Source organism: Solanum pennellii, chromosome 1 (genome assembly GCF_001406875.1).
Source record: "Solanum pennellii chromosome 1, SPENNV200".
NCBI lineage: Eukaryota > Viridiplantae > Streptophyta > Magnoliopsida > Solanales > Solanaceae > Solanum > Solanum pennellii.
In genome coordinates, this window is record NC_028637.1 from 25,281,674 (window position 1) to 25,292,217 (window position 10,544).

The 10,544-nt window shown below is 35.2% G+C and overlaps 1 long non-coding RNA gene across 1 annotated transcript; it reads left to right on the forward strand.

Annotated features, from left to right (window-relative positions):
- The first annotated feature begins 2,780 nt into the window (after window positions 1-2,780).
- Window positions 2,781-7,025, forward strand: LOC114075625. The gene is made up of 3 exons (XR_003576016.1): window positions 2,781-5,642; window positions 6,442-6,527; window positions 6,782-7,025. It is a non-coding gene; the product is annotated as an uncharacterized LOC114075625 (long non-coding RNA).
- The last annotated feature ends 3,519 nt before the right edge of the window (window positions 7,026-10,544 follow it).

Genomic DNA, 10,544 nt, shown 5'->3' on the forward strand with positions numbered 1-10,544 from the left:
CAGAAAAGAAGGAGAGTTCTTGAAATCATGATTATCATGGAGTTGGAAATTGGACTTATGATTGGAGAAGATTTAACCAATGGTCGAATCTGTTAATATGATCAATTTATTTCTCTGTTATTAAGTGAGTTGTCGTTAATCTTCAGTCGCCTATTTATATATGGTTTACATAAAAAAATGGAAGGTTTTGGAGTTCTTATGAAATTAAGTATGTTTTTTGTTTGTTTCATCTTTCATATTTATGATATTATGAGTTGTCTAAATTAGTAAATCAACTGAAGCTTTTTTCTAATCTAGTGAACAATGAATGTGATGGATCAAAGAGAACACTCATGCACTCATTAAGGTTCTGCCATGGTTCCAAATCTCGGGATATTGGTGCATATGTATGTTACACATGAGCTAGCTCTCTATGAGATTGTGGAATCTTTTGTAATGCGAATATAAAATATCCATTAACGGTTAGTATTATTTTATGTTGATTAGAATGTGGAATAAGGATATGTTCATTGGCAATGTAAATAGTAACTATTTAAAGACAAAAACATTCATTCAAAGTAATTAATCATTTATATATATACAGTGACAGTTTAAGAATTTTCGAATCTGAAAACAAAGTTAAATTGAGTTTGTGACACTAGTGTGTCAAATATCAAGATTTGTTTTTCACGAGTAGTAAATGCAATAAAATAAATGAGAAACAAGTACGGGAGAGAGTTCTTGGGGTATGATCGCTATATGTAAAGATAAAAGTTGTCTATACATGCTTTCGGTAATTAATTTCACCAAATAATTGTGACTAGGCTAAGCTTTAGGTGAAAGCAAGTACCCTCTCGGGAAACTTACCCCATATTAAATGGGTTCCTCTCGGACATCCAGACGTCTAAACTAACTAACCTACACCTTATCCACACTCGATCTTTCAATGGGAGTTCTTGGATATGGGACTAGGGCTCACCCTCTTGGACAAAACCGCATGTCGACCCATTCCTTAGGAAATCACTCTAGTTGTCATTGTTTCAAGACCTCTCTCGAGCAAGACAAAAACACATGGATTGTTTTGTATTTGCAACTACAAGCAAATTAAACCACAACTACCAGATGAAATCACCATTAAAATTAAATCTAAGCTACAAGCAAGAAAGACCCAACAAATAAATCAACTCATAATTGCTAAATCACACCCCAAGAATGGAGAGGGGGGGGGGGGTTAGCAACTCAGAATATTTAGATCATGCAGGAATCCTAACGGCAGCCGACATCGCTATCACCAACACTGTTGGTGATTTGGCAATAAATTCTCCAGCTCCCTGAGTTTTACAAGTTCCAACTTGGGGGACATTGAAAATCAGTTGGCTGCTATAATTTGGTACATCGAGTAGTTTGGCGATTCGCCAACTAAAAATATTAAGCATCCCCTGCAATTCCTTCAAGTCACCTTCCACACTTCAACCTTTAACACCTTCATCATTATTTTTTTCGATACTAAAATAAAAGATAATAGAGGATTTTTCGTTGCCTCCCAACCATCACCTTAGTTAACGTCGTGGCACGACACCGGTCCTGCCTCACTCTATGACAAGGGAGTTAAGCCTAGTATCACTAGGTAACCCCAATATGTCGTTTGGGTAGAACTGATGCATGGAGAACATCAGGAGTCATCCTATGTGTTTAATTGATGTAGAGTGATATCCGATAAACTGATTTAGCCCTTCAATACTCTCTCTAATTTCGTCTAACACTCCATCTTGATTGGTGATGTTTTGAAGAATGATTTAAAACGTGTCCTCAACACAACTCTTTTAATATTCTCTAGAGCTCTTTCTCGCGTGGTGGGACATATACCTCCCTTTGTGGTTGCACTAATTTTCTACCTCAGTTTTTTTGTGGTCAAGTAATTAGTTGAGATACTAGTGCAGCTAGAGTGGAGCCATTCTCGACTTCTTGATTTGCCTCAACAGGCTTGCCACCCACTCCCTCTGTCATCTTAGAGGACTTGCTTGCACAATATAAAATACAAAAGAGAAACAAAACTAAAAGTGAAATTAATAGAAACGGTGCTACAAAATACTAAAAACTACAAGTAACTACATTTTCACATGACACCACTCCCTAGCAGCGACGCCATTTTGATTAGCTTTTAGTTTTTTGAAATTATCATGATCAACGATACTAGCCTACGGTCTGGGTTTCTACGAATCAAAGTTAGGGTAAGGGTCGTTCCCCAAGGAAGTGGTAGTGAAAGTAGTAGCTACATAGAATTTTGTTCTAAATATTGATAATTTAAGATATTTTTGAATATGAAAACAAAGTAAAATTCCGTTCACTACACCATTTAAGGCCTAGGGACACACTAATTCTGGACAACACTTTTAAAGTGTTGCCTGAAATACTTTTGGGAACGCTTTTAAAGCGTAGCCTTAATTTTTAGTTTTTGACCACGATGACATTAGCAACACTTTTAAAGTATGATTTTTAGTTGTATAGACTACACTTAAAAGCGTTGTTATATCATGATATAATTGATAATACTTATTTACATATATGACAACACTTTCAAAGTGTGCTATTTTTATAATTTTAAAAATAACACATTACAATTGTTGCATTATAATTTTTTTCTAAAATTAGCACTAAAATATTGTACTCCCTCCAATTTCTAATTGGCCAAAAAATGAATAAATAAAAAAATAAAAGCTCACTCTATTTTTTGCCCAAATAAATATACGAGCTGCGAAACCCTTTTTCCCTCTACTTCACATTTCCACCCATAAATTCTCTATTGGCCCAAAGATGTTTGATCAAAAAATATTTACTTCTCCATCAAAATACAGAATTCTCATAAGAGATTTTCTTCTCGAGAATCAGTACACTAAAAATAAGGATCCAAATCACATACAGAGCTTTCGTGAAGATTTTGTTCATAGACTTTCTCATCAGCTTCTGCAAATTATTCTATATTAATTACTCAAGTTGCTTGTAATATTCTCGTCGCTCTTTTCATTTTTCTTACAATGCTCAGATATGTTGTGTAATGGTCTTCTAGAATTGGAAAGACGATGACTACTTTTGCTGTGCCATCAGTTTTTCAGGTATGTTAATGTCTTATATGGATTTTACTTAAGCTTTCTCTAGTTTATGTTAATTTCTTTTAGATATTTATAGTCTGGTAAATTGATTAAGGATTCTATAGATCTTATTCTTGAAAACCAATTTCTGTTTTAATAGAAAAAGTACTTTTTGATGTCAATCCCATTAAGAAAATTTGTATTTGGTGAAATTTAATATGAAATAAGTCGCTAAAAATCTGAAAATCCTATCCAGCTACCCAATGACCTATAATGCTACTCGCCATCAAATCAGGGCTAAGAGTTTCTGTCTGAAAACGTTTCAAGCTAATCAAGAAAAGTAATTTTGTTATCTTTTTAAAAGCGTGTTATCGTGCATACCATTCTTAACATCCCCTGAAGGTTGCGCATCATTATTTCCCATCTTATCGATGATCTCAAATTCTCAACGGGCACTTCTACTAAACTCTAATTCATATAATTGGTAATCATGAAGTTGAAGGGAAAAACTTGTTTTGCAAATCCCATATTACCAACACTAGAGTACATAGAGATTAAAGAGCTATAAATATGGGTATTTGGTTCTATTCCCTTCTTAATTGTTTGTGTATATACTTGTCTACCTTCAAGCACAGATTTCAACTTGAAACAAGCTTCGGGAACAAAAGTATATGTATGACTATCCTGTAATACTTCATGTGTTACTAATCCTTCATAGAGAAACAACGACTCCATAGGGCGTTGGATAAAAATCATTCCTCTGATCATAATATTATATAAAAATGTATTAGGTGATTGAATTGATGAATTGAAGACTAAGAATGTCATTCTTCCTAATCCCTATTCTTAAATGCACAGAATTCTTCTCCAATTCGTCAACTAATGTGACTAATTCAAGAGATGAGCACTTCCTTCTTTGTACATTCTAATTGGCATAGTTTTGCAGTAATCTACATGCTTTGTTTAGCGATAATGCATATGTTTCAGACCTTATCTCTGACATAGATCGAAGTAGGAAAGTTACATGTTTTTAGGGAGGAGAGACTAAGTTCATGGATTACCTGAAAGGATGAAAGGGAACAACTCTTACAAGGTTTGTAATGGCTTGATTGATTTACATTTCATCTCAAAATTGAAGCCTAATTCTTCTTTTCTTGTTTTGTTTTTCCATTTGGTCTCTTTGGAAAATACTAGAGTTGGGGTTTAATAAGTCATTTTTCAATCTAGAGTTGAAGTCAGATTAGTTGCACCAAACAACAATAAGTCTAAATAAATAGACATTTTATCTTTGATTTCTGATTTTTTTTATTCATCTGAAGCATTTAATCTAAATAAGAAAATCTGTAATCTTCCTGTAACATGTTATGAAGTGTATGTGATAGTATTTTTCAACTGATAAACGTCTATCTATCTAAGCCTATAAACTATCTCGTTCAACCTCTTAAGTTGTAACAGTTTTACGATAAGTTCAAATGACTATTTATTTGAAAGGGGATGGAAAAAGCTTAATTATACATTGCTTTCGGTTTCCCCTTCTCCTATTGTGAAAATAGATGCTATTATTGGATGGTTGATGAAAAGCATCTAGCAAATGGTAATCATCATGTAACGTGTTGTGGAGTGTATGTGATAGTATTTAAACTAAAAAAGGAAAATTTTCATGTGGTAACACATCCAGGAGAGATGTGATAGCCAAATTTTAAAAGCAAAACATGCTCAGATGCATATCAGAGTAAAGGAAGGTGTGGTGCATTCTACGTGATAACTTGTCATGTTGAAGACATGGTATCTGAAAGAGAATACTATTGTTTCTTTATTTTTTGCTTGCACCTTTGTCTTAATGCTTCCTACTGTCCTAACTGTGATCACAAGTTATAAGTGTATCTGCATGTCTGGTAGTCCATTCATCTATGAGTCACAAGTTATAAGAATATCTACCCTTGAGTGATTCATTTTTAAGATTTTGTTATATATATTTCTTCTTGCATTGTTTATAGGCATCTCTTCTTTCTTCATCAATGTGAAACAACCTCTGATTGTCCGGCACATTGAAACCATCCTTTTGCATGTTATGTTTTCTGAATTTTGTTTATTTTTTAAGTTACTTATTCTGTTTTAATTGGTTTCTACCTCAGATCTTGAGTGCATTTTTACTGTAATTTGCAACCTTGTCAAGAAAACTGAGAGTTCAGACCAAGTACACAAGATGGCAGAGCTCATATCCATTACACTCTCCCAACAACCAAGTGATAAGCTTGCTTTTCACTTAAAAAATGTATCATGTCTTGAAATTAATAACTTCAATTGCTAGAGTATTTTTTTCTGGTGTCACAGCGCACTTTCTTCTTCCTCTTATTTCAGATTGGTCAATCTCTACAACCTGTTGGATAATCCTTATAGCCGTTTCTTTGTGTAGATGAAGGCCCTTAATATGGCCATGAATGAAAAAGTCGTTGAACATATCTATCCATCTTTCAAAAAAATAGATAGCTTTTTAAAAGAGTGGAATCTTGGAGTTGAAGATCAGAGAGGGATGTTTCTTAAGATCTCAATCATTTTGAAGGAAACCAAGGGGTAAGAGTGAATGACTTGTATTTTCTGGAGAAACCTCTGCTTAAAATTTTCGCATTCTTCATTTACTCCCATTCATATTTGCATCTCTTCAAAAGAGTCCTTCAAGTTTCTTATAAAGTATTTGGGAAGCTTTCTATGCAATTATTTCCTTTGTAAAGGAACCTTACATGTTTCAGGTATATCTATGTTCAATAGAACTCTAATGTTGAATTGCTTGTGTAGAAAGGCAACTGTTTTCTAATTTGAACAATCTACTGTTTTTTTTAGATTCTGAATTGTCAAATGCTTTCTCTTCCCATGCTCTTTCGGTATCTTATAGAGCATATAATTTTTAGTGCATTGGATATGTTCTATTGCTAGCATGTAATTGTAGAGGTGTCTCAAATTAAACTCTTGTATTAGAGTTACCTGATTGCCTCCCTTGTCACTGTTGATCTGAGTTATTTGCTAGGTAGTTGGAATGAAGAAACCAACATCATACACAATGTGGTTTGAATTTTACTATTTTAGACACTACTTGCCATATTCACTCTTGGCTTTTAATATGGTAGTGTGGCTTGTTAGATATGCCTGCAATAGTTAAATTGGAGAAAGATGCTAAAGATACTCTAGCGATCAAGAGGTTAATATTGCATGAGGTTAGATGATTATATGTATTTACAGGAGGTAAACGAAGAATTATTAAAAACCTATGGTAAGTACTTGCATTTCTGCTAAATGGAACTTTGGTGCATTTTATGAGCGAACCCTTGAATTTATAATGCTGCTCTTGGCCTGATTCTTCTGGTTAATGTTGCAGGACTTCTCCATGAAGATTGTCTCGTCTGATAAGCTCAACCTTGTGCCATTTGAGCATGCTGATATACGTAACCTTTACGAGATGAGGTTAGAGAACACAATCAAAGATGTAAAATCTGCAAAAGATATTTTGAAACTTAAGATGATATCTCAAAACATAAAATTCAAGTTCAGCATATTCCCTGTAACTGAATTCAAGGCCACACAGTAAAGTTGAAAGGTCAATAAAAGTCATTTGTTTATTCATAATTTCATTGAAAGCTATCCTATCTGTCACAATTTTCCTCTCTTTTTTTTCTATTTCTTTGTTTACTAGACTAAATTTTCCTCTTCTTCTGCAGGGGAGAACATGGACGTTGAGCTTGCTGGAAGCCAAGTATCATAAGTCAAATAGCTAGCTGGAGTATTAAAGTCATTTTCAAATAAGGCTATCTGTGGCATTTCGAGCTCCCCTTCGTGTGGAAGCCACAGTCAAATAACTTTTTGCATCTATCCTATTTTGTTATTATATTTTCTTTGTTTTCACTTCTTAAAACTCTTGTTTTAATCTATTGTTAATTTTTTTTGCAATACTAGATGATCTATCCAAACAAAAATTATTATTTTTCAATTAGAAATTGTGGCTATAAAAATCTAGAAAACATTGCCACATTTTGAAAGTGTGGCAAGAGTGCAACGCCCCGAGCTACCCCCAAGACGTGGAAACGGAAGGCCCACAAGTGATTCCAAGCTAATATTGTTGGCATGTGCATGAGCATACTAAAGAATATAAATTGTTGCGGAAGCTAAATCATAATTTCTAATGAAAAGATGTGGAATACTCATATGCTAAAACTTATATATATGAAACTGATGAGTTTAATACAAAGAAAATATTAACTCAATACCAAGTTGAATCTAACTATGTCTGAAATAAGCCTCTAAACTGGACTAGAAATACTGGGACAAGCCCCCATCTAAATCTAGCAAAAACTGAAACTAAATGACTAAGACTGAAATGACACTCATGACTGTTGTCCTCGGAAAATGAGGACTCACAAATAAATCTGCTGAACTGGAGATCGGAAATCGATCTATGCGTGATCTTGATGCTGAGAACCTGAACCTACATTATGAGAAGATGTAGCGCACGTATGCGTTAGTACTTGAAAGGTACTGAGCATGTAGGATAGAGTAAAAGTGAATAAGTCATAACTGAACAAGCATAAAAGCAAGTATAATAATCTGACATAATAAATTGAATTCTTAGCTGACTGGATGCAATAACCAATTTATAACATGCTGAAACTGAATACTGAATATACTGATAAATGGTCAATGCAGAGAGTCTGACTGAACTGTGGGAGATACTAATAACCGATAATGAAATCACATGAGCTAAATGTGAAGTCCGATGTATACGCCACATCGAGAGGCCCAATATACCCTGACAAAGGTATAAACGCACGTTGGCGTGATCACTAAACTAATTGCCCACAAAGGACATACAATCTTCTTGGCTAGTGGTTCTGGGACTATTAGGTATGCTAAACCCTAGTCCAACTCGATATTATGCTACTCCCAATGAATTCTGTAAATTTAGTGATGATGTCTGAATTTGTGTAAATGCTGCAAAGCTCGAAACTGAACATGCAAATTGAGAATGCAATAATTAATCTGGAAATTATGCATTTATAACTAAGGCATGTATATATGAAGTGTCTAAAATATCTGACCTAGCATGTGTAATGGAAGAACTAAGGAAATACAAAGCTAGGGTTCTGAAATTCATGCGATAATTTGAGTAATAACATGATAATCTGATTTGGAACATATATTTTATAAATTCATGAAGGTCTAACAACGTTCTAGAAAACCTAGGTTTAATCATAATATGGGAATCAAGAATCAGACTGAAAACTAGGGACCCAATGGGTGAAAGGAACCCACTAGTGAAATTCCACATACCTGGTGATGAAATACATGGAAAATACTTAAATTTCGGGGATGGAACTTTTGGAGCTTGTTGCATTCTTGAACTAGGGTTATTGAGCTTTTTCTCCTCTCTTGCTTCTAATTTTGTAGGTTTTGATTTAATGATTTGACTTGGATATGTTTTAATTATGTTTCTAGGCTTAAACTGATTAAAATCTTATTATTTAGGGTCAAAACGACGTAACTTAAGGTTTAAACAAAGTGGGAAAGGTCCAAAAGACCCCTGGGAAAGTTGTTGTCGGGCCAAACGACGGTCAGGTTTGACGGTCCGTCGTCTAACCGACGCCTCGTTGTTAGGTACGTTGACTGGGCCTATTCGACATGCCTTTACTAAAATGGGCATCACTTTTTACTCAGAGGTGTGATATTAGCAAGGTCGATGACTATGGAAATCTAATTCAATTATCTATCTGTGGGTAGGTCATGGCACACCTAATTTATTTTGTGCTAAGAGTTATGACAATTTGAAGTTGACCCAACTGCATTTCACCCTTAATTGTCTGCTAATTCCCATCTACAGTCATACCTATGGACTGTAGGTCCACCTACGGATCGTGCTGGTCATCCGTAGCTCTTGTCAGAGATTAGGTGAATGGGGGTCTCGATCGACGGTCACAGACTACGGACCGTTGTCTGACCCACTGACCGTAAGTTTGTCCGTCTTCCAAGACTTAACCAATTTTTTTGGGCTGAAATTTTTGGGAGTTTTTGATCCCGTCGACTGTTGTGAAGGACGGACCGTGGGTCAGGCTACGTTCTGTCGATGCCACCGTTGGTTGGATCTGTAAATATTTTTTCTGTAAACCTGGTTTTTGATCTGTTTTGGCTTCGGGGTGCTACAAAGAGGGATCCCATTTGTGTGGCTTTTTTATTATAAAATATAGTATGTACATTTTAAACGGCAACACTTTATAAGTGTTAATGTTGCTGACGTATAAAAAACTACACTTCTAAAGCGTGGTCAATAACAGCGCAAAGGTCACGCTAGAAAGTGTAGTTTTATAAAGTGTTGCCAATGAGAAGCTACAAAGCGTGGCCTTTGTACCTCATCAACAACACTTTTTAAGTGTAGTCGCTATAGTAACACTTTAAAAGTGTTGCCTAAGGTGAGAGGTTACGACTTTATAGGCCACCACCTAAAAAGTGTTGCTTAAAGTCAAAAAGTGTTGTCTTTAATTAAAGGGTACACTCTTTGCTAGTTTAGGCCACACTTTATAATTGTGGTTGAAACCCTAAAATGGTGCAGTGGTTTGTGAGAGAAAGTATGGTAGAGAGTTCTTGGGGTGTGATCTGTATATGTGAAGATAAAAGTGGTGGGTACATGATATGGGTAGCTAATTTCACAAAACAATGGTTACTAGGCTAAGATTTAGGTGAAAGTAAGTTCCCTTTTGGGCAACTTATCCATAACAAATGGGTTCCTCTCGGACACTCACTCGTCTAAACTGACCAACCTACTCCTTATACACGCTAGCTTTTTTGAAACGAGTGCTTGAATATGGGACTAGGGTTCACGCTCTCAGGCTGAACCTCATGTCGACCCACTCCTGAGAAAATCATTCTAGTGGTCTTAGTTTCGCAACCTCTCTCTCGATCAAGACGAGAACACATGGGTCATTTTTCATTTGCAACTACAAGCCCATTAGATTAAGCCACAACCACTAGGTGAAATCGCCTTGAAAATGCAATTTAAGCTACAAGCAAACAATACCCAATAAATCAATCAATCCATAATTGCTAAATCACATCCCATGAATGTTGGGTTTTAGCCACTCATCAAGCAATAATGAAATATAATTAAAATGATAAAGAAATCAAGTGGGTATAAGAAATTAAACGTTAAAGTACCAAAGGAAGGTAAATGGAGAAGACCCTCTTCAAAAATAGGAAGAAGAGCTTCTTTCTTCATGCTCCACAAAAACCCTCTCCAAACTTGAGAGAAAACCTAAGAACAAAATATCAAGTGTAATTGTTTCACTCTATAATTTTCTATATCTAAATAATAAAAGAGTTCAGTATTTATAGACTTCAGAATTATGCTGGCGAATCCTTTCGCCGCATTTAATCGTGATTCGGTGAATCATCCTTCATTCAGTTCATCGTCGCTTGCACGTTGCCTTACTTGTCTTT